Source organism: Oncorhynchus masou, chromosome 30, assembly GCF_036934945.1.
Source record: "Oncorhynchus masou masou isolate Uvic2021 chromosome 30, UVic_Omas_1.1, whole genome shotgun sequence".
Lineage (NCBI taxonomy): Eukaryota > Metazoa > Chordata > Actinopteri > Salmoniformes > Salmonidae > Oncorhynchus > Oncorhynchus masou.
The window spans coordinates 7,085,368-7,109,366 of record NC_088241.1 but is presented as its reverse complement, the minus strand read 5'-3'; the positions used below and the strand labels follow the sequence as shown (position 1 = coordinate 7,109,366).

Here is a 23,999-nt window from a genome sequence, read left to right as displayed (position 1 = left end):
GAGGGAGAGATGAAGAGAGGGGTAGGAAGGTAGTGGGGCAATGTAAACATGAGGGAGAGATGAAGAGAGGGGTAGGAAGGTAGTGGGGCAATGTAAACATGAGGGAGAGATGAAGAGAGGGGAAGGAAGGTAGTGGGGCAATGTAAACATGAGGGAGAGATGAAGAGAGGGGTAAGGAAGGTAGTGGGGCAATGTAAACATGAGGGAAAGATGAAGAGAGGGGTAGGAAGGTAGTGGGGCAATGTAAACATGAGGGAGAGATGAAGAGAGGGGTAGGAAGGTAGTGGGGCAATGTAAACATGAGGGAGAGATGAAGAGAGGGGTAGGAAGGTAGTGGGGCAATGTAAACATGAGGGAGAGATGAAGAGAGGGGTAGGAAGGTAGTGGGGCAATGTAAACATGAGGGAGAGATGAAGAGAGGGGTAGGAAGGTAGTGGGGCAATGTAAACATGAGGGAGAGATGAAGAGAGGGGTAGGAAGGTAGTGGGGCAATGTAAACATGAGGGAGAGATGAAGAGAGGGGTAGGAAGGTAGTGGGACAATGTAAACATGAGGGAGAGATGGAGAGAGGGGTAGGAAGGTAGTGGGACAATGTAAACATGAGGGAGAGATGGAGAGAGGGGTAGGAAGGTAGTGGGACAATGTAAACATGAGGGAGAGATGGAGAGTGGGGTAGGAAGGTAGTGGGACAATGTAAACATGAGGGAGAGAGTGGAAGGAAGGTAGTGGGGCAATGTAAACATGAGGGAGAGATGGAGAGAGTGGGAAGGAAGGTAGTGGGGCAATGTAAACATGAGGGAGAGATGGAGAGAGTGGGAAGGAAGATAGTGGGGCAATGTAAACATGAGGGAGAGAGGGGAAGGAAGGTAGTGGGGCAATGTAAACATGAGGGAGAGAGTGGAAGGAAGGTAGTGGGGCAATGTAAACATGAGGGAGAGAGGGAAGGAAGGTAGTGGGGCAATGTAAACATGAGGGAGAGATGAAGAGAGGGGAAATGAAGGTAGTGGGACAATGTAAACATGAGGGAGAGAGGGGAAGGAAGGTAGTGGGACAATGTAAACATGAGGGAGAGATGAGAGAGGGGAAAGGAAGGTAGTGGGACAATGTAAACATGAGGGAGAGAGGGGAAGGAAGGTAGTGGGGCAATGTAAACATGAGGGAGAGATGGAGAGAGTGGGAAGGAAGGTAGTGGGGCAATGTAAACATGAGGGAGAGATGGAGAGAGTGGGAAGGAAGATAGTGGGGCAATGTAAACATGAGGGAGAGAGGGGAAGGAAGGTAGTGGGGCAATGTAAACATGAGGGAGAGAGTGGAAGGAAGGTAGTGGGGCAATGTAAACATGAGGGAGAGAGGGAAGGAAGGTAGTGGGGCAATGTAAACATGAGGGAGAGATGAAGAGAGGGGAAATGAAGGTAGTGGGACAATGTAAACATGAGGGAGAGAGGGGAAGGAAGGTAGTGGGACAATGTAAACATGAGGGAGAGATGAGAGAGGGGAAAGGAAGGTAGTGGGACAATGTAAACATGAGGGAGAGAGGGAAGGAAGGTAGTGGGACAATGTAAACATGAGGGAGAGAGGGAAAGGAAGGTAGTGGGACAATGTAAACATGAGGGAGAGATGAGAGAGGGGAAAGGAAGGTAGTGGGACAATGTAAACATGAGGGAGAGAGGGGAAGGAAGGTAGTGGGACAATGTAAACATGAGGGAGAGAGGGGAAGGAAGGTAGTGGGACAATGTAAACATGAGGGAGAGATGAGAGAGGGGAAAGGAAGGTAGTGGGACAATGTAAACATGAGGGAGAGAGGGGAAGGAAGGTAGTGGGACAATGTAAACATGAGGGAGAGATGAGAGAGGGGAAAGGAAGGTAGTGGGACAATGTAAACATGAGGGAGAGAGGGGAAGGAAGGTAGTGGGGCAATGTAAACATGAGGGAGAGAGTGGAAGGAAGGAAGTGGGGCAATGTAAACATGAGGGAGAGATGGAGAGAGGGGTAGGAAGGTAGTGGGGCAATGTAAACATGAGGGAGAGATGGAGAGAGGGGAAAGGAAGGTAGTGGGGCAATGTAAACATGAGGGAGAGATGGAGAGAGGGGTAGGAAGGTAGTGGGGCAATGTAAACATGAGGGAGAGATGGAGAGAGGGGAAAGGAAGGTAGTGGGGCAATGTAAACATGAGGGAGAGAGGGGAAGGAAGGTAGTGGGGCAATGTAAACATGAGGGAGAGATGGAGAGAGGGGAAAGGAAGGTAGTGGAATAATGTAAACATGAGGGAGAGATGGAGAGAGGGGAAGGAAGGTCATGAGAAAAAGAAGAGCTGTACGGAAGGCTGGAGTGATGGGGTGAACACTGTCAGGGAAGAAAACATGGAGAAAGGGATGGAGAAACAGATGAGTGTTTCCCAACAACAGGTCAGGACCTATTGGGTCGCTGCTATTCCTTTTGGGACACACCTAAACACAAGATAAAACCCAAACACACTGCTCTGGTTTATTGGGCAGACCACAATATATTTCAAATCAGCTTTGAACATTTGGCTCTATGAGGCTGTACGAAGCAGTATGAAGCTGTGGGAAGCTGTGGGAAGCTGTGTGAAGCAGTACGAAGCAGTACGAAGCAGTATGAAGCTGTGGGAAGCTGTGGGAAGCAGTACGAAGCAGTACGAAGCAGTATGAAGCTGTGGGAAGCTGTGGGAAGCTGTGTGAAGCAGTACGAAGCTGTGTGAAGCAGTACGAAGCTGTATTAGGCATTGCGTCGACCGGAACCTTCTTTCAGCATTCTAGTTCCAGTCTAGCTTCCACTGATCAGACCTCAGCAGCCCAGTAAATGGTTGAGATCAGCACATCACAACTATCAAATATCAATGGCTTTACATGGCTAACAGTGCTAGAGGCTGTTCATCTGACAGAGAGAAAAGACACAATATGACAGGCTGGACAGCTTACAGAGAGACAGAGAGTGTGTATGATGCTGTACAGCACTGATGGTAAGGCCTGCCATTAAACTTTAAATCACTCTGCTTTCCTATAAATACCTTTCCAATGATCTATGCATTATTCAATCCCTCTCAGTCCAACACACACACCTGTGAGGAGACGTAAACAGAGTTCAGAGAAATGACTGCATATAAACATTTCAGGAAGATGACCAAGTAAAAATAGAATAATGGACTGAAAAGAGCTACCCATGAAAACCTGTACGAGACGACCAATCCAGGATGAGTGCGCGTGTGTGTGTCCTGCATGGTGTGGCGCCCCTAATCTGAGATGATACAGATCAGACAGACAGACACCAGTAAGCTACAGGTTGTTTCTCTACACAGTGCTGCTCACCACACAGTGCTGCTCACCACACAGTAATTCAGCACCTGTGTCCTTACAGCAACACAAGCACAACAGCAGGTCTGCACTGCTCCCTCTGACACAAGCCAGTTGAAGGGAATGGAGGAGTGAGCTAGAGATCGAGTGAGAGTGAGTGAGACGGGGACCGGGAGAGTTGCAGTGAAAAAGAGGGGCAGATCGAGGGGGGGGGGGGGGTTAGTTAATGGAAGAGGATCTGCCACTGGGGTATTCTACCATGGGATGGGTGACAGAGAGGGGGAGGAGAGGATGGAGGGGCCAGTTAATCTATGTTTTAAAAGGTTTCACTCCTCAGAGACCTTCACACACACCAACGACCCCATGCACTCACTGAAACACACACACAGACATATACACGATTCTATCCATTACTTTAATCGATAGAACAGACCAAGGCCAGAGCAGCCATGAGTATGTTTTCATCAAAAATAACATGCTAGCTAAGGAGCTATGATTTCAGACAAAAAACAGGGATTCACTGTGTGTGTGTGATTCTGGTGTACAAAGGACAGTGCTTAGGCCAGCAACAGGGAGCAAATTAGATCAACCAGTCCTCTTTCCACTTAAAACACACACACACGCAATCTAGACTAGAGGTCGACCGTTTAATCGGAATGGCCGATTAATGAGGGCCTAATTTCAAGTTTTCATAACAATCGGAAATGGGTATTTTTGGACACCGATTTGGCAGATTTCTTTTTTTTTTAACACCTTTATTTAATCTTTATTTAACTAGGAAAGTCAGTTAAGAACACATTCTTATTTTCAATGACAGCCTTGGAACGGTGGGTTAACTGCCTTGTTCAGGGGGAGAACGACAGATTTGTACCTCGTCAGCTCCGGGATTCAATCTTGCAACCTTTCAGCTAACTAGTCCAACGCGCGAACCACCTGCCTCTCATTGCACTCCACTCCACTGCACTGCACTCCACGAGCCTGTTACCCAAATGCAGTAGAAGCCAAGGTAAGTTGCTAGCTAGCATTAAACTTATCTAATAAAAAAACAATCGATCAATCATACATCACTAGTTAAACTAGTAATATCATCAACCATGTGTAGTTATCTAGCGTGTCCTGTGTTGCATATAATCGATGCAATGCTGGGGGATGATTTAACAAAAGCACATTTGCGAAAAAAGCACAATTGTTGGACGACTGTTCCTAACCATAAACACCAATGCCTTCCTTAAAATCAATACACAGAAGTACAGTGGGGAGAACAAGTATTAGATAACCTGCAAAATCGGCAGTGTTTCCTACTTACAAAGCATGTAGAGGTCTGTAATTTTTTTATCATAAGTACACTTCAACCGTGAGAGATGGGTAACACTGCTTCAAGGGTGGCTGTTATCGATGTGTTCCTGGTTTGAGCCCAGGTAGGGGTGAGGAGAGGAACGGAAGCTATACTGTTACACTGGCAATACTATAGTGCCTATAAGAGCATCCAATAGTCAAAGGTATATGAAATACAAATGGTATAGAGAGAAATAGTCCTATAAATACTATATTAACTACAACCTAAAACCTCTTACCTTGGAACATTGAAGACTCATGTTAAAAGGAACCACCAACTTTCATATGTTCTCATGTTCTGAGCAAGGAACATAAACGTTAGCTTTTTTTACATGGCACATATTGCACTTTTACTTTCTTCTCCAACACTTTCTTTTGCATTATTTAAACCAAATTGAACATGTTTCATTATTTATTTGAGGCTAAATTGATTTGTATTGATGTATTATATTAAGTTAAAATAAGTGTTCAATCAGCATTGTTGTAATTGTCATTATTACAAATAAATAAAAAATTGTCTGATTGATTAGTATCTGCTTTTTTTGGTCCTCCAATCGGTATCGGAGTTGAAAAAACATAATCAGTTGACCTCTAATCTAGACTACTGATAGCATGGTGATATTTAAACAGACAGACAGGTGTTCATTTCACACACATTAAGACTGAAAGAATGCAAGCTGGTTTAATGCTGACTACAGTAGATTATCATTCTCTACATGTGGCTTGTTTGATCCCTTCATTAATGGGTTGTTTTGTGAGTGCACACTGAGCTGAACTTTCCTTTGGGACAACACACCCTCCTCAAGACACACACACACACCATTGTGTGTGAAACGTGCCCTCTCTCACACACAATTTTCACAGGGCTTTCATACTAAAGGCCCTACCTAGTAATACACACATATCTCAAATACACTGCTTGGCCAGTATTAGTGACTCACACACACAGGTTCCCCTAAGCAACACACACACACATTTCTGAGGGAAACCACATGCTTACTTGAGATAAATTGTCTCAAAGTTCAAAATGAACAATGACACAGGTACATAGAGGATAGGACAGGTGCATAGAGGATGGGACAGGTGCATAGAGGATGGGACAGATACATAGAGGATGGGACAGATACATAGAGGATGGGACAGGTGCATAGAGGATGGGACAGATACATAGAGGATGGGACAGGTGCATAGAGGATGGGACAAGTACATAGAGGATGGGGCAGGTACATAGAGGATGGGACAGGTACATAGAGGATGGGACAGGTACATAGAGGAAAGGACAGGTACATAGAGGAAAGGACAGGTACATAGAGGAAAGGACAGGTACATAGAGGAAAGGACAGGTACATAGAGGATGGGACAGGTAAATAGAGGACGGGACAGGTAAATAGAGGACGGGACAGGTAAATAGAGGACGGGACAGGTACATAGAGGACGGGACAGGTACATAGAGGACGGGACAGGTACATAGAGGATGGGACAGGTCTACACAAGGAGAGAGGGAGGAGAAAACACAAAAGACCGACAGCGGGGAAAGAAAGAAAGAGTGCAGAGGTAGAGGTTGAAAAGCAAAACTCTTCAAATGTGATCTCGTGGAGAAGAGGGCGGTGGAGGGAAGGGAGGGGTGGAGAGAGAGACAGAGAAGACAGACAGACAGACAAAGGAGACAGACAGACAGACAAAGGAGACAGACAGACAGACAGAGAGTGAGCGAGAGACAGAGACAGAGAGAGCGAGAGAGAGACAAAGGAGACAGAGAGAGAGCAAGAGAGAGAGCAAGAGAGAGACAAAGGAGACAGAGAGAGTGACAGAGAGCGAGAGACAGAGAGCGAGAGACAGAGAGCGAGAGACAGAGAGCGAGAGACAGGCAGACAGAGAGACAGACAGACAGAGAGACAGACAGAGAGAGAGACAGAGAGAGAGACAGAGAGACATACAGAGAGACATACAGAGAGACAGACAGAGAGACAGACAGAGAGACAGACAGAGAGACAGACAGAGAGACAGACAGAGAGACAGACAGAGAGACAGACAGAGAGACAGACAGAGAGACAGACAGAGAGACAGACAGAGAGACAGACAGAGAGACAGACAGAGAGACAGACAGAGAGACAGACAGAGAGAGATTTAGGTGGCAGCAGACAACATTTGAATACTCAACAGCCTATCACACACAGTATCAAAGAGGTGCAAATGGCACAGTAGTCTTTTTGTGACTTCCCATCCTCTAGAATTAGATATCTGTCCTTTCCTTCTCCCTTACCAAAGCAGAGAGACAGATTCCCAGATAAAAATAGCCTGAAGTATTCCAGTCCTCCTCCCACTCTACAGCCAGGCTTTGAGATAGAAGGTGAGTGTCATATTAGGGGTTAGCAGCCCAGTGTAAGCCTGGTGAGGAGGGGGACATCCTCAAAAGGCACCTCACTTTCCACAGTTCATTTCTGTAGCACAAAGTCTCACACACACACACCTACCTCATTCTCCAACAGTTCACTCAGACTAGGTCATGATTTCTGCACAACAGCTAAATGGCATCTTAACAGGATCAGTCCTCCAGGATTCCGCGATCGCATAATTCAATGCAAAATCAACAAATCAGCGCATATTATGCGAGAGCTCACAATTTAGACCAATTCCTGCACTTTTATCACATAAAAGGGTCCGATCACAAGTGGGTTCGGAATTTTGACCAATTACTACACTGTTACCGTGGAAAATGGCCTAATCCAACCACACATCAACAGTTTCCCCCCCCTGGCCTGTCAGCGTATTCACGTGCGAGATGATGGGTGATTTGTTGATGGCTGACAGGCAATACAACGAACAGAAATCAATCTCATTTGCCAACAAAAGTAACAGCTAACGACCGTGCGAAACAATTTCCAAATGTTTTTGAAAACTAGAGAAAGTCGACAATCAACAGTCACTTGGAATCAGCAAAGCATATGAGAATGTCAGAACAGTTCCCACAGCAGCGGGCAGATCACCAGGACTGAAGTGGTAGCAGGGAAGACTGTGGCAGCGCTGAAAGAATCAAGGTGAGTGGTGTTTTACTCAAACCTTTACTCCGCTAACCTTGGCTTTAGCAGCGTGGTCCACACTGCTCTCCCCAGTCTGGCTATAGAGAGCGCAGCTCGAAGCACCGAGTGCAATACGAATCACGAAAGCACAATCTTTCTGGATTATTTAGAAATGGAACAGTACATATCAACCACAACTCCATTTTGACGTGTTCTGTTTTTTTTTTTATCTCCCTTACGACCCTTTCAGAAAAAAAGTCAGTCAACTGATTAGAAAGAAATATTGATCCTCAAATTGAAAGTGATTGATCAGCTTTGAATCTATTTGGGGGGGGGGGTGCATCTCGTGTTGATAGCAAGCCCCTGATGGAGAGGGGAGGTGTGTGTGAGTTAATGTGTGAATGGATTATGGCAGAAATATTGGTTCAGTAAGATAAACAGAAGTGAGCACTTTAGATGTTTCTAATAGTTTGTGTATTATTGTATTCTGCTTAAAATCATTCTAAAACTGAGCACATATGACTATTGCTTTATATGAAATCAACATGGAAAAAAACATCACAAAATGTATGGCAGAGTTTCAGAAAAGCTGCCGCAAAGTAAAGTATTTTTGGCAGCAGAAATCATGAAAAAGTGTGTGAAATTCTGGAGGGACTGAGTAAGGATCAGTCAGAATGGGTTCTTACAGTAAGGATCAGTCCACATGGGGTCTTACAGTAAGGATCAGTCAGAATGGGTTCTTACAGTAAGGATCAGTCCACATGGGGTCTTACAGTAAGGATCAGTCAGAATGGGTTCTTACAGTAAGGATCAGTCCACATGGGGTCTTACAGTAAGGATCAGTCAGACTGGGTTCTTACAGTAAGGATCAGTCCGACTGGGTGCTCACAGTAAGGATCAGTCAGAATGGGTTCTTACAGTAAGGATCAGTCAGACTGGGTTCTCACAGTAAGGATCAGTCAGAATGGGTTCTTACAGTAAGGATCAGTCCACATGGGTTCTTACAGTAAGGATCAGTCAGAATGGGTTCTTACAGTAAGGATCAGTCCACATGGGGTCTTACAGTAAGGATCAGTCAGAATGGGTTCTTACAGTAAGGATCAGTCCACATGGGGTCTTACAGTAAGGATCAGTCAGAATGGGTTCTTACAGTAAGGATCAGTCCACATGGGGTCTTACAGTAAGGAGCAGTCAGACTGGGTTCTTACAGTAAGGATCAGTCAGACTGGGTTCTCACAGTAAGGATCAGTCAGAATGGGTTCTTACAGTAAGGATCAGTCCACATGGGTTCTTACAGTAAGGATCAGTCAGAATGGGTTCTCACAGTAAGGATCAGTCCGACTGGGTTCTCACAGTAAGGATCAGTCAGAATGGGTTCTTACAGTAAGGATCAGTCCGACTGGGTGCTCACAGTAAGGATCAGTCAGAATGGGTTCTTACAGTAAGGATCAGTCAGACTGGGTTCTCACAGTAAGGATCAGTCAGAATGGGTTCTTACAGTAAGGATCAGTCAGAATGGGTTCTCACAGTAAGGATCAGTCCGACTGGGTTCTCACAGTAAGGATCAGTCAGAATGGGTTCTTACAGTAAGGATCAGTCAGACTGGGTTCTCACAGTAAGGATCAGTCAGAATGGGTTCTTACAGTAAGGATCAGTCCACATGGGTTCTTACAGTAAGGATCAGTCAGAATGGGTTCTTACAGTAAGGATCAGTCCACATGGGGTCTTACAGTAAGGATCAGTCAGAATGGGTTCTTACAGTAAGGATCAGTCCACATGGGGTCTTACAGTAAGGATCAGTCAGACTGGGTTCTTACAGTAAGGATCAGTCAGACTGGGTTCTCACAGTAAGGATCAGTCAGAATGGGTTCTTACAGTAAGGATCAGTCCACATGGGTTCTTACAGTAAGGATCAGTCAGAATGGGTTCTCACAGTAAGGATCAGTCCGACTGGGTTCTCACAGTAAGGATCAGTCAGAATGGGTTCTTACAGTAAGGATCAGTCCGACTGGGTGCTCACAGTAAGGATCAGTCAGAATGGGTTCTTACAGTAAGGATCAGTCAGACTGGGTTCTCACAGTAAGGATCAGTCAGAATGGGTTCTTACAGTAAGGATCAGTCAGACTGGGTTCTCACAGTAAGGATCAGTCAGAATGGGTTCTTACAGTAAGGATCAGTCCACATGGGGTCTTACAGTAAGGATCAGTCAGAATGGGTTCTTACAGTAAGGATCAGTCCACATGGGGTCTTACAGTAAGGATCAGTCAGAATGGGTTCTCACAGTAAGGATCAGTCCACATGGGGTCTTACAGTAAGGATCAGTCAGAATGGGTTCTTACAGTAAGGATCAGTCCACATGGGTTCTTACAGTAAGGATCAGTCCACATGGGTTCTTACAGTAAGGATCAGTCCACATGGGTTCTCACAGTAAGGGTCAGTCAGAATGGGTTCTCACAGTAAGGATCAGTCAGAATGGGTTCTCACAGTAAGGGTCAGTCAGAATGGGTTCTCACAGTAAGGATCAGTCCGAATGGGTTCTCACAGTAAGGATCAGTCCACATGGGTTCTCACAGTAAGGGTCAGTCAGAATGGGTTCTCACAGTAAGGATCAGTCAGAATGGGTTCTCACAGTAAGGGTCAGTCAGAATGGGTTCTCACAGTAAGGGTCAGTCAGAATGGGTTCTCACAGTAAGGATCAGTCCGAATGGGTTCTCACAGTAAGGATCAGTCCACATGGGTTCTTACAGTAAGGATCAGTCCACATGGGTTCTCACAGTAAGGGTCAGTCAGAATGGGTTCTCACAGTAAGGATCAGTCAGAATGGGTTCTCACAGTAAGGGTCAGTCAGAATGGGTTCTCACAGTAAGGGTCAGTCAGACTGGGTTCTCACAGTAAGGATCAGTCCGAATGGGTTCTCACAGTAAGGATCAGTCCGACTGGGTTCTCACAGTAAGGATCAGTCAGAATGGGTACTTATAGTAAGGATCAGTCCACATGGGTTCTCACAGTAAGGATCAGTCAGAATGGGTTCTCACAGTAAGGATCAGTCCACATGGGGTCTTACAGTAAGGATCAGTCAGAATGGGTTCTTACAGTAAGGATCAGTCCACATGGGTTCTCACAGTAAGGATCAGTCCACATGGGGTCTTACAGTAAGGATCAGTCCACATGGGGTCTTACAGTAAGGATCAGTCAGAATGGGTTCTTACAGTAAGGATCAGTCAGAATGGGTTCTTACAGTAAGGATCAGTCCACATGGGTTCTTACAGTAAGGATCAGTCAGAATGGGTTCTCACAGTAAGGATCAGTCCACATGGGGTCTTACAGTAAGGATCAGTCAGAATGGGTTCTTACAGTAAGGATCAGTCCACATGGGTTCTCACAGTAAGGATCAGTCCACATGGGGTCTTACAGTAAGGATCAGTCCACATGGGTTCTTACAGTAAGGATCAGTCCTCATGGGGTCTTACAGTAAGGATCAGTCAGAATGGGTTCTCACAGTAAGGATCAGTCCACATGGGTTCTCATAGTAAGGATCAGTCCGACTGGGTGCTCACAGTAAGGATCAGTCCACATGGGTTCTCACAGTAAGGATCAGTCAGAATGGGTTCTTACAGTAAGGATCAGTCAGACTGGGTTCTCACAGTAAGGATCAGTCAGAATGGGTTCTTACAGTAAGGATCAGTCCACATGGGGTCTCACAGTAAGGATCAGTCCACATGGGTTCTCACAGTAAGGATCAGTCCGACTGGGTGCTCACAGTAAGGATCAGTCAGAATGGGTTCTTATAGTAAGGATCAGTCCACATGGGTTCTCACAGTAAGGATCAGTCAGAATGGGTTCTCACAGTAAGGATCAGTCAGACTGGGTTCTCACAGTAAGGATCAGTCAGAATGGGTTCTTACAGTAAGGATCAGTCCACATGGGGTCTTACAGTAAGGATCAGTCAGAATGGGTTCTTACAGTAAGGATCAGTCCACATGGGTTCTTACAGTAAGGATCAGTCCTCATGGGGTCTTACAGTAAGGATCAGTCAGAATGGGTTCTCACAGTAAGGATCAGTCCACATGGGTTCTCACAGTAAGGATCAGTCCGACTGGGTGCTCACAGTAAGGATCAGTCAGAATGGGTTCCTATAGTAAGGATCAGTCCACATGGGTTCTCACAGTAAGGATCAGTCAGAATGGGTTCTCACAGTAAGGATCAGTCAGACTGGGTTCTCACAGTAAGGATCAGTCCACATGGGTTCTTACAGTAAGGATCAGTCCACATGGGGTCTTACAGTAAGGATCAGTCCACATGGGGTCTTACAGTAAGGATCAGTCCACATGGGGTCTTACAGTAAGGATCAGTCAGACTGGGTTCTCACAGTAAGGATCAGTCCACATGGGGTCTTACAGTAAGGATCAGTCCACATGGGGTCTTACAGTAAGGATCAGTCCGAATGGGTTCTTACAGTAAGGATCAGTCAGAATGGGTTCTTACAGTAAAGATCAGTCAGAATGGGTTCTTACAGTAAAGATCAGTCAGAATGGGTTCTTACAGTAAGGATCAGTCCACATGGGTTCTTACAGTAAGGATCAGTCCGAATGGGTTCTTACAGTAAGGATCAGTCCGAATGGGTTCTCACAGTAAGGATCAGTCAGAATGGGTTCTCACAGTAAGGATCAGTCCACATGGGTTCTTACAGTAAGGATCAGTCCACATGGGTTCTCACAGTAAGGATCAGTCAGAATGGGTTCTCACAGTAAGGATCAGTCCACATGGGTTCTTACAGTAAGGATCAGTCCACATGGGTTCTTACAGTAAGGATCAGTCCACATGGGTTCTTACAGTAAGGATCAGTCCACATGGGTTCTTACAGTAAGGATCAGTCCACATGGGTTCTTACAGTAAGGATCAGTCCACATGGGTTCTTACAGTAAGGATCAGTCCACATGGGTTCTTACAGTAAGGATCAGTCCACATGGGTTCTCACAGTAAGGATCAGTCCACATGGGTTCTCACAGTAAGGATCAGTCCACATGGGTTCTTACAGTAAGGATCAGTCCACATGGGTTCTCACAGTAAGGATCAGTCAGAATGGGTTCTCACAGTAAGGATCAGTCAGAATGGGTTCTCACAGTAAGGATCAGTCCACATGGGTTTTCACAGTAAGGATCAGTCAGAATGGGTTCTCACAGTAAGGATCAGTCCACATGGGTTCTTACAGTAAGGATCAGTCAGAATGGGTTCTCACAGTAAGGATCAGTCCACATGGGTTCTCACAGTAAGGATCAGTCCACATGGGTTCTCACAGTAAGGATCAGTCAGAATGGGTTCTTACAGTAAGGATCAGTCCACATGGGTTCTTACAGTAAGGATCAGTCCACATGGGTTCTTACAGTAAGGATCAGTCCACATGGGTTCTTACAGTAAGGATCAGTCCACATGGGTTCTTACAGTAAGGATCAGTCCACATGGGTTCTTACAGTAAGGATCAGTCCACATGGGTTCTCACAGTAAGGATCAGTCCACATGGGTTCTCACAGTAAGGATCAGTCCACATGGGTTCTTACAGTAAGGATCAGTCAGAATGGGTTCTTACAGTAAGGATCAGTCCACATGGGTTCTTACAGTAAGGATCAGTCCACATGGGTTCTTACAGTAAGGATCAGTCCACATGGGTTCTTACAGTAAGGATCAGTCCACATGGGTTCTTACAGTAAGGATCAGTCCACATGGGTTCTTACAGTAAGGATCAGTCCACATGGGTTCTCACAGTAAGGATCAGTCCACATGGGTTCTCACAGTAAGGATCAGTCCACATGGGTTCTCACAGTAAGGATCAGTCCACATGGGTTCTCACAGTAAGGATCAGTCAGAATGGGTTCTTACAGTAAGGATCAGTCAGAATGGGTTCTTACAGTAAGGATCAGTCCACATGGGTTCTTACAGTAAGGATCAGTCCACATGGGTTCTTACAGTAAGGATCAGTCCACATGGGTTCTTACAGTAAGGATCAGTCCACATGGGTTCTTACAGTAAGGATCAGTCCACATGGGTTCTTACAGTAAGGATCCGTCCACATGGGTTCTTACAGTAAGGATCCGTCCACATGGGTTCTTACAGTAAGGATCAGTCCACATGGGTTCTTACAGTAAGGATCCGTCCACATGGGTTCTTACAGTAAGGATCAGTCCACACGAGGCCTTACGGTAAGGATCAGTCCACATGGGTTCTTACAGTAAGGATCAGTCCACATGGGTTCTCACAGTAAGGATCAGTCCACATGGGTTCTTACAGTAAGGATCAGTCCACATGGGTTCTTACAGTAAGGATCCGTCCACATGGGTTCTTACAGTAAGGATCAGTCCACATGAGGCCATACAGTGTGATACCCTCAAAGTGACCAGAACCACAGGGTTAATCTGGTAGATTAGCAGTGTGAGTTACACCGTGCTATAAATGGAACCAAACACCACCACAGGTTAGGATTAGGTGTGTGAGTGTGTGTGGGGTGGTTCCGGCTGGGTCGGAGTTAACCCAGGTCTATGCAGGGTTGTGGGTGGTGAAATGTGTGATGTGAGGCTGGATGGAGCAGCAGAGGTATTTAGAGGAGCTGATGGTGCGCCAGGGATCACGGTTACTTGATCTCCGCAGGTGTGTGTGTGTGTGTGTGTGTGTGTGTGTGTGTGTGTGTGTGTGTGTGTGTGTGTGTGTGTGTGTGTGTGTGTGTGTGTGTGTGTGTGTGTGTCGTCAAGCTCAGATCAGTTTCAGTGGCAAAGCCCGTGCTGTGAGGAGAAAGGAGCAGCGATACACACTAACAATTTTTTATTTTATTTTAATTTGACCTTTATTTAACGAGGCAAGTCAGTTAAGAACAGATGTTATTTTGAATGACGGCCTGGGAACGGTGGGTTAACTGCCTGTTCAGGGGCAGAACGACACACGTCTTCTCTGTCAGATGAATAAACTCTCTCACACACTTTCTGTGTCTCATATATAATACATAGTCACCACACCTTTGTAACATGTTGGCTCTGTAATATAGCGATATTATATTGCAAAGCTGAGTAACAGTGCAGCTTGCCACACCCTGCTTAGTTCCACTGAACCAGACAGGAACATTACCTAAGATGATAGCCTGTCTGTCTGTGTGTGAGATAGAGACAGACAGACAGACAGAGTGTATCTATGTGAGAGACGGTTTTCCTCCAGTGTGAAATGCAGCAGACGGCAACTATTAACTTTCTAAAGCAGGAATGTGGGAAATGGACCGTGAGAGTCGACCACACACCATCAAGTGGTCCAGGGTAAAGCTTTGAGGGCCAGTCAAGGGCAGAGTAGGGTTGAGAATTGCCAGGGACCTCACGATACGATATTATCACAAAATGTAGGTACCGATATGATATTTGTTCCGATTTTCACGATTCTATATATATTGCAATTCGAAACTGTGATTTTATTGCAATTCAATGTTCCAAACATACTGCTCACCATATGTCTGCTCCAGACGCACAGAGAGAGCCATGAGAAAACAAGTTTTGATCAATCATGGAAATAAAAGTGCTAAAAATAAATTGGCTCAATCTTTAAAAAGAAGTCTGAGAACAAGCGATGAAGAATGACACTGGCGTTTTGGTGCAGGTACTGCCAACTGGCCAAAAATAAGATTTCGATATTGTCAAAACTTTTTTCGCATGCCCAAAATATCTATTATTTAGAACGCAAGTACAGGTATTCGGACACGATGACAGAGCGAGGGGCAGAGCGAGGGGCAGTCTCTCCTCTTTTCAAGCAGCCTCCAACCCCTGAGCTGCGCCGCTTCATTCTGAGTACAATAAGAGGTTCCACTAACCCCACACACAATATCCCCATTTACACACAAACACACACACACACACAGACAACGCATGCACACACAATAACCACTCAAGAGACAGGGATCTCACCAGCCACACACACCAGACCAGAGATGGGGGAGAAGAGAAGGAACCGGAGAGAGACAGAGGGGTTGAGGGAGAAGGAACCGGAGAGAGACAGAGGGGTTGAGGGAGAAGGAACCGGAGAGAGACAGAGAGGGGTTGAGGGAGAAGGAACCAGAGAGACAGAGGGGTTGAGGGAGAAGGAACCAGAGAGAGACAGAGGGGTTGAGGGAGAAGGAACCAGAGAGAGACAGAGGGGTTGAGGGAGAAGGAACCAGAGAGAGACAGAGGGGTTGAGGGAGAAGGAACCAGAGAGAGACAGAGGGGTTGAGGGAGAAGGAACCAGAGAGAGACAGAGAGGGGTTGAGGGAGAAGGAACCGGAGAGAGACAGAGGGGTTGAGGGAGAAGGAACCGGAGAGAGACAGAGAGGGGTTGAGGGAGAAGGAACCAGAGAGAGACAGAAAGGGGTTGAGGGAGAAGGAACCCGAGAGAGACGGAGAGGGGTTGAGGGAGAAGGAACCAGAGAGAGACAGAGGGGTTGAGGGAGAAGGAACCAGAGAGAGACAGAGGGGTTGAGGGAGAAGGAACCAGAGAGAGACAGAGGGGTTGAGGGAGAAGGAACCAGAGAGAGACAGAGGGGTTGAGGGAGAAGGAACCAGAGAGAGACAGAGGGGTTGAGGGAGAAGGAACCAGAGAGAGACAGAGGGGTTGAGGGAGAAGGAACCAGAGAGAGACAGAGGGGTTGAGGGAGAAGGAACCAGAGAGAGACAGAGGGGTTGAGGGAGAAGGAACCAGAGAGAGACAGAGAGGGGTTGAGGGAGAAGGAACCAGAGAGAGACAGAGAGGGGTTGAGGGAGAAGGAACCGGAGAGAGACAGAGAGGGGTTGAGGGAGAAGGAACCAGAGAGAGACAGAGAGGGGTTGAGGGAGAAGGAACCGGAGAGAGAGAGAGGGGTTGAGGGAGAAGGAACCGGAGAGAGACAGAGGGGTTGAGGGAGAAGGAACCAGAAAGAGACGGAGAGGGGTTGAGGGAGAAGGAACCGGAGAGAGACGGAGAGGGGTTGAGGGAGAAGGAACCGGAGAGAGACAGAGAGGGGTTGAGGGAGAAGGAACCAGAGAGAGACAGAGAGGGGTTGAGGGAGAAGGAACCAGAGAGAGAGAGGGGTTGAGGGAGAAGTCATATTACTGGTACCTAATCATTATCACCACCCTTGATCTCATTCCGAACCCCAGGCTGGTGATACGGTGCCTTATCAACAGGTCCAGGACATGTCTTCCTGTGTCATGTTGGTTCTATTCTTTCTAGTCTTAATAGCTAACCAAGAACAAAGCCTGATTTCAGATCAGTTGACCTAATGTAACCTCTCAGATAATATAATTCGTGCTAAATCAATTTACCAAACACTATCATCAATTGAAACACTATCATCAATTGTTAGGAGGATACAAGTGATTGGCACTCATTAAAAATCAGGAAATAGACTATTTGTCCATTTCCATTATAAAGATAAAACAGTTACGCTATATTCATGATAGAGTTCCTGATTTTCAGGCCTGAATAAAATAGTAATTCCTTATTACTCAGGATGGAAAATCACAGCATCAACAGGTTAGTGTCTGGTAACATTAGACACATAGCGACCAGGCAGAGTGTCCTGTCTGATAGAACAGAGAGACGGATCCATAAATAAAGAAGCTTACAGAACAAATCATCTCTATCTACAAACTATTAGATTGCTATCCAATATTGCTATATCCTATTTATAACATTCGCATTCTGGCAATGTACATAGATTGTAATGAGTGGAGAGGCGTTTGTTAAGGGTTAAAAGCAGGCCTACAGAGCACAGCAACAGGAGAACTGGAGAGTTAGTGAGAGATAAAGGCCTGCTGGGATTAAAGCCTCATAATAATGTGCCTATTTAAAGTCTCTATTATTAGGGCAGATTTGTGGTTAGATAATGCCTTGGTTAAAGCTCAACTGTGTTTGTCAACACGGTTAAGAGAGCGAAGGAGTGGGACTTGCACAAGCACGGACACACAACACACAAGGCCGACACACTTTCAAGTGAACGCAAGCCCCAACCCAACAACAGCACTTTATACACGTGTACATGACACAGCTCAAACACACTCGCTCTGGTATACACACATCCAATACATACACACTCTAGTCTTGGGTACACACACATTCTCCGACATACAACCAAACACACACTCTAGTAAAAGGGCCACTTCTGGTGGGACGTGGTGATGTCATCAGCCCCCCTCCTCAGGGCTGTTTCTCTGGGTTAGGGGTGTATGGAGTGTGGCAGAAAGGGAAGGGGTAGAGGTTAGAGAGGAGAGCAGGAAGGGAAGGGGTAGAGGTTAGAAAGGAGAACAGAAGCGATGGGGCTCTATATAAGCCACAGAGCCACTACAGAACAGGCATGGCTCTATATAAGCCACAGAACCACTACAGAACAAGCATGGCTCTATATAAGCCACAGAGCCACTACAGAACAGGCATGGCTCTATATAAGCCACAGAGCCACTACAGAACAAGCATGGCTCTATATAAGCCACAGAGCCACTACAGAACAAGCATGGCTCTATATAAGCCACAGAGCCACTACAGAACAAGCACTGCTCTATATAAGCCACAGAGCCACTACAGAACAAGCACTGCTCTATATAAGACACAGAGCCACTACAGAACAAGCATGGCTCTATAAGCCACAGAGCCACTACAGAACAAGCACTGCTCTATAAGCCACAGAGCCACTACAGAACAAGCACTGCTCTATATAAGCCACAGAGCCACTACAGAACAAGCATGGCTCTATATAAGCCACAGAGCCACTACAGAACAAGCACTGCTCTATATAAAAGACACAGAGCCACTACAGAACAAGCACTGCTCTATATAAGCCACAGAGCCACTACAGAACAAGCACTGCTCTATATAAGCCACAGAGCCACTACAGAACAAGCATGGCTCTATATAAGCCACAGAGCCACTACAGAACAGGCACGGCTCTATATAAGCCACAGAGCCACTACAGAACAAGCATGGCTCTATATAAGCCACAGAGCCACTACAGAACAGGCATGGCTCTATATAAGCCACAGAGCCACTACAGAACAAGCATGGCTCTATATAAGCCACAGAGACACTACAGAACAAGCATGGCTCTATATAAGCCACAGAGCCACTACAGAACAAGCATGGCTCTATATAAGCCACAGAGCCACTACAGAACAAGCATGGCTCTATATAAGCCACAGAGCCACTACAGAACAAGCATGGCTCTATATAAGACACAGAGCCACTACAGAACAAGCATGGCTCTATATAAGCCACAGAGCCACTACAGAACAAGCATGGCTCTATATAAGACACAGAGCCACTACAGAACAGGCATGGCTCTATTTAAGACACAGAGCCACTATAGAACAGGCATCACTGTTGTGTTGTACACAAAACAAAAGAACCACATTATTCTTGGGAGAGAACACCCCCATAAAATAAGAGAGGCCTGCTTCATCTCAAGTCCCTGTGATGTCAGGCATAGCCTTTGTTGTTGTGAAATAAAAAAAATATGCAGAGTTGGCATTAAATGTGACTGAGCTTCCTGATGCTGTATGTATGGGGGAAGTTGGTTAGTTATGTGCTTCACTACATGCAAGAGAGAGCAGAAACAAACTTATGCCAGAATTTCAGGAATGAGCTGACTTAACTAGCGAGCTTGATGGTCACTGTTTGACCTATTTGGAATCCCCATATAATCATGGCATCTTTTTACAGTGTCATCGTTCACGGTTGATCACCTTTGATAGGCGTCAGACTACAAACCAGCTGACACATTGACTGCAGCCACATGTGTTGCATGCTTGATACAGAGCACATTTATGATTAGCTTGAGTTGATCATACCACCCAGCCATCTCTGATCTTTTGTCACATTAGGCCAATATCACGTTACATCTCAAAACAACACTCATATCTCCCTCACTAGCTTTAAGCACCAGCTGTCAGAGCAGCTCACAGATCAGTGCACCTGTACATAGCTCATCTGTAAATAGCCCATCCAACTACCTCATCCCCATACTGTTATTTATTTTTTTGCTCATTGGCACCCCAGTCTACTTGCACATTCATCTTCTGCACATTTATTACTCCAGTGTTTAATTTCTAAATTGTAATTATTTCGCCACTATGGCCTATTCACTGCCTTACCTCACTTATCTCACCTCATTTGCACACACTGTATAAAGATTTTTCTATTGTATTATTGACTGTATGTTTGTTTATTCCATGTGTAACTCTGTGTTGTTGTTTGTGTCGCACTGCTTTGCTTGATCTTGGGCAGGTCTCAGTTGTAAATGAGAACTTGTTCTCAACTAGCCTACCTGGTTAAATAAAGGTGAAATAAATGTTTTTTTTAAACAAGTACAAAAACAAAACATGCAAAACTTCTTCACTAATTAGACAGGAGATTTTTCTCATACTACTTGACTATAGACCAACACAACATCTAAGATAAACCAGTCTGGGATGACATGATTATCAGTCACTTTGAATATGAAAGTGTGCCGCTGATAGTGAAATGATACTAATCTAACACACAGCAGAGATGTACAAACTCTGACCACTTCCTCTTCCGATGCCGTACAGTACAAACCCACCTGCACCAGATAGACACGGGCCATTCACACAGACACCGTGAAGTCAGGCGTGGCACTGTGTGAAAGCCGCAGGGCCAGAGTATAGGTACAGTTCACTTCACGCTCCTGAGTAAAAACAATGCGATGCCGTAATGGCCAATCCTCATTCATTTGTTTCAGTTTGAGTGGTAGCGTTTGTACAGTGATTGAGTCGGTGCGGACTGGACAGAGGCATTAACATGGGAATTATGTTGATTGGTGGGTGTGAATGAAGTGAAGGGTGCGGTCGTCCCGGCCCATTCAGGAAGCCATGATGGATTGTGTAGATAGAATGGTGGTGTGGCAAATGTATATAGGTCTGGAATCAAGTTCATACATTATAGTGCCGGCATGTGTTGTTAAACAGAAACAAATGGAACAATGCAATGATCACTGCACCTTTGATGATTTCCATAAAACGGTTTCCCAGCCAGTGATCTGTGAGCTACAGTCTCACTTGTGGGGGGTGCTAGCATAACCATAATCAGGCTGGCCTAAAATATATAGATTTTTAAATTAACTAAATTAACTTGATTAGTTGGTTATAGTCTCCTGATATTCAGACATGTTTAATGTGTAGTAGGGAGTTCCTGGGATCGAGCCTAATTGGTTATATCACCATTACATGGTAAATAACAAGCGCATAGCCTACAGTTGAGAAGTCCACAATTTGGCAAATATGAAATAGCTGATGTGGAATTGTGGCTGTCAGTGAGACGCATCTATAGCCCTAGGCCTGTCGCAATATTTCAAAATTCAATTGCGGGTTAAACACAAAAGTCACATATATTCCAAATGATTTAAGTGTGAAGTGTAGTATAGATTATACCCATTAGTAGGATACACCAGGACTAATATCTTGGCACTAATGGAGAGCGTCGACCATATCTCTGGTGAGTGCGCATCTTCACTGTCTTTATCATTGGGCGAGTCTGTGCCAGTGGAGAGTTTAGGGCAACAATTTCCTACGCAATTGTAGATGGACGTCATATTGTACAATTTGTCTCCCCTTTTCGTATGCCTAGATTAGATGGTTACATTGAAGGTTGGTTTTATTGATCTTAGTTTGTCAGTGTCAGCAGAGTAGCCTAGGCCTAACCTGTCATTTTTGTAGTAGGCTATTAAAGATTCTGATAATGTCTCCAGACATGTAAAGCGTTGTAAAATTGTATGAAATGTATTTATAAAAGGCCATTTTTTCCCACCGGATCCTCTAACTAGGGCTGAGCTGCTTCCCCAAACATTAAACTCAAGCGCCACCTATGATGCTGTGTATTTCATTGTTTGTTTACTGTCAGACTCCAAACTCTGTTTTGTCAGCGGCCCAGTCACTTTTACTCAGCCCCAGCCATTTCTGCCTACATTACTGATCATAATTAGAGTGAAAGCGAGATTAAACGTTTATTTGCTAGAAATATGCCTAAAGCGTTACTGTAAACTGCAAGCATATCAGAAACGGCAGGATTTATTCTAACGTTTGGGGATTCGAAATAGCCTCCTTCGACAATGACAGTCCCTCTCCATTGAAACGTTCACCCGTCTGTCTCTCTTGCTCCGCGGCCTTCATAACCAACCAAGCATGGCGTCCTCACAAAGTAAACCAAAAAAAATATTCACTTGCATTTTCACGGGTCTAACTAAATCTATGTATTGTGCGAATGACAGCTTAATCTGAACGGTGAATTAAGGGTGAATTTGACCAATTTAAGAAGCTTCGAAAACCTGTCCAGAGACTTTCTACGAACGGGTGAAGGGAAAATCCCAACATGGATTCCGCAACATTCCACGGCTGGGTCCGGTGCACAGTTACTTTGCAGAACTTATTGAAGCACGATACAAACATAGCACGAATTAATCAGATTCGATTATGACAGGGTCGTACATAAAACTACATTTGATGTTTCTGATCAAATATATCCTGAAGGTGGCTAAATGTGGACACGTATGTAAAAGCCAATTCAACCAAACAGCGGATAAATAGAAACTTGACGGGATGCATAGGATGACAAACAAGCAAAACCCTGGAAATCATCAAATTTGACAAAACTCTTAAACAACCCCGGTAGCTAGGTCTAATCATCCATAAAGTGTCTGGTTCGTATGATTAACGACAACTCAACCCATCGTTTAATTTCCTTTTCGAGTATTAAAAGTGGATGTCCGCTTGCAAAAGCTTCCATTTTGAATGTCTCACTACTAAAGAAACTCAACTTCAGCTACATCAACAGGTCGACAATCAATCAACATTCACATATTTCCAGCAAACGAGACACAGTTAGTATAAACAACACTCCAAAGAAAGGATCAACTTCAGTTGATGCAAAAGTGTTGTTTATACTTACTGTGTCTAGTTGTATCAACTTATCAAACATAACTGGAGAACGTGTTGAATACTGTATAGCTACAATGCAATGAACTCACGTCAGCTGTCAAATGCACGGCTAATGTTAGCCAGCTAACCAGCTAGTTAAATGTATTTAACAACCTGTATGACTTTTGTTCACCACTTAATAATTGACAACAGACCGAACAACTGGCGAAGACAACCTGCAAGTTCATGATCAAGTTCATCCGGACAAAAGTGATCGACTTGTGTTTTTGCACAAACTTACCCGAATCTCCGGGGGTTTTCATTTTGAGTGTTGCAGGATAGTTTACGTTAGCTAGCGAGCTTGGTGGATCTCAAGTCAGTAGCGTTTGTGGAAGGAAAAGTCGTCTCCCTCTGAGCCCTTCCTTTGGTTCGGAATGGAACAACGAGGGGGGGAAACAGGCTAACGTTAAACTTTCCACTGTTGCTCCACTCACGGGCCCCTTTGCTTCCACTTTCTTTCCCAATACCCCCTTCCTCAACTGTAGCGATCGGGGTAACGTTACTTTCCCCGAATCGCAGTCAGTTGATGTAGCTCACTGCTGTTTGTCCCACGGCAACTTCGCCTTGTCCTGTTCGAGGTGCAGCGGAACACGGTCAACCGTCCCGACAAGCACACAAACCGAAAACCCTTCTTTCCTTGTTTGCATATACTTTCACGAACTGTCGAGTTGTTTACTCCATCTCAATCGCATCTTCCCCGTTGTTTGACATGTTCGCTAAAATAACCGTTCTGTAGAATAGCAGTCGTCCTCTCTTTAGACTTTCTTTCTTCCTCCACTCACTAACATTCTGTACTCCGTGGCTACTCTTTCTCCTCCCCCTGGTTCCTCTCTCGGGTGTCGTGTTTCGCTCTCTCCTCACCCGGCCGCCCACACGGACAGGGAGAGGGGGGGCTCTAAGGGGCGGGTCACACCCACTCACCACGAGCCAGGGTGGCGTCACTGCTGCGGCGTCGCCATAGAGACCGCCACAGCCACGCTGCCGTGGTGACGACATATCCGCGTCCTACGATTCTAGGCCGTCATCACGTTATTTTACGTCAATCGCAGGTACTTTCTTCTAATTATCTCTTTTCATTTCGTGGTAATTCGATCAATTGATGTGGCCAGATTATTAAACCACTGTACAAATGCACAAGGCATTATATCACTAGACTCTGAGCATATTGCAACAGGAACTTAACCAAACCTATACAGACTTCCCCCTCTATTTCACATGGTCTACTACACCCCCCTTCTGCATTTGGTGGCAGTGATGGGATAGTCCCTGGCTCCCTGCGGTCTCAGACCTTTTAGAAAGCGTAGGCCTTCCATTGAACACCATGTGGGGCTGCCTCTGAAACCGAGAGACGATCATATCCAAAATATAAT

General features: G+C 45.4%; 1 pseudogene; it reads right to left on the bottom strand.

The window, feature by feature from the left end:
• Window positions 1-23,514, bottom strand: part of LOC135521941 (ETS domain-containing transcription factor ERF-like) — a 72,802-nt pseudogene extending 49,288 nt beyond the window's left edge.
• Window positions 23,515-23,999: the final 485 nt, after the last annotated feature.